Source organism: Myotis davidii, unplaced genomic scaffold (genome assembly GCF_000327345.1).
Source record: "Myotis davidii unplaced genomic scaffold, ASM32734v1 scaffold354, whole genome shotgun sequence".
Lineage (NCBI taxonomy): Eukaryota > Metazoa > Chordata > Mammalia > Chiroptera > Vespertilionidae > Myotis > Myotis davidii.
In genome coordinates this window covers 25200-27050 of record NW_006285785.1, presented here as the reverse complement: position 1 = coordinate 27050, position 1851 = coordinate 25200, and positions in this window count along the sequence as shown.

The following is a 1851-nucleotide window of genomic DNA, read 5'->3' as shown; positions in this document are numbered from 1 at the left end:
GGTCGTAGGGAGGAGGAGTCCCAAAGGAGAGAGGTAGGTGGTGATTGAGGAGAAATGCTAGGACAGGGAAGGAAAGAAAGGCCTGCCTGGTGCTGGTAGTGTAACCTCGGGAGTACTCCTGGCGCACTGTGGCTTAGGCTCCATGTTGGTAAAATGGGCACAATCATTAGGGCCTTTGCCGTGACTATTACATTGTTCCCAACCTTCACTGAGTTTTCCACGCTGTTTTAATTTGTCTTCATTGACTTTCTCTAGACTCAAGATATTTTTCTGTTTATTTCTTTGTTTTTATATTTATTGTCTGTCTCCTTATTAAGGACGCACATGTGCAAGACCTTCATCTTGTTATGTTCTGTGTCTCCAATGCCAGGCACCAAAGAGATGGTTAATAAAACTTGAATGAGTAAATGCATAGTAGTCATACATGTAACTACTAGTGACAAAGCTAAAGATGAATGACATAATGATTGGAAATGTAGGGAGAAATTGAGAAACGTATATCTAGAGTGAAAGTTAGAATTTTTTTAATTCCTCTCTCAGAACTTGGCAGATCTTTAGACAAATACAACAAGGACAAAAAGACTGAGTAACACCATGATATAAGGTTGGGAGTGTATATACACACCCACGTGACTCTGATAGTACAAAATCAAATAATTCTTTTCCTGAGACCATGCTCAGTTACATAGGTGATTTTATACTTAACCTCAAGGAAAGCATCAAAGAAATGAAAAGGTTGAGTATTGCAGGGCACAGTGTGCCCTCATATTGCATAAAATACTTTCATGTTGATACTGTAGTGCTGGCCCATCCAATGTGGCAGCCAGTCTCCTCCTGTGGCTGTTGTGCGTGTGAACTGTAGCCAGTCTCAGTTGAGATGTGCTGTTAGTGGAAGATACATACTGATTCTTCAGAACACAGTAGGGAGAAAAGGATGTGAGATACCTTACATAAGTTTATTTAAATATTGACTATTTGTTGAAATAGAACAATTTATAGTAAGTGTGTATTCAGTTAAATAAAAGATTGGGTTAACTCAAATTTGTGATTTAATGATTAATTGTTTGAAAATTATAAAGTTATCAAAAATAAATCCAACCAGATCAGTATAGAGAACAGATTAATGGTTGCACTGGGTTAGGGATGGGAGTTGTCAGGAGGGGTGACAAGTTAAGGATCTGGTTTGTGGTCCCTGATTTAAACAAACCTACCTGTGATAAAATTTCATAGATATATACACACACACACTTACACACCCACCCACGTAAATTTACCGTGTAAGGGTTCAGTTGGGTCTCTCAAAAATTATATGTTGAAATCGTATCCACTGCCTTGGGATATTACCCCATTTAAAGAAAGGATCCTTAAAAAAATAATCAACTTAAATTAAAGACATTAACAGTGGGCCCTCCTCCAGTATTCCTGTTGTCCTTATTAACGGGAAATCTGGTCACAGAGATATGCATAGAGGGAAAAGGTACTAATTTTTTATTTCAAAAAACAATGTTAATGAGAAATAATGACTTGGGCCTGTGGATATGCTTCTCTGCAGTTAAAAGAATAAATTTCTATATGAAGATTTAGGACTGCTTTAAGGTTTTATTATAGTCCATCTGTTGTGTTTCAGGAATTTTTTTGTTTCTTTCATAATAATTATGTTTGTTAAAGTATAAAATTTAGAGTTTATTTTAATTTAATCATATGTTCTTTCTCAAATTTAAGAATATGACTACTACCCTTATATGTCATAGTAAATACTTTTAATGTATAAACACGGTATAAATGCAGGTTCAGAATTCTCACAATAGAGTCAAACCCATAGGAACAAAGATTAGAGGAAAGATTAGCATT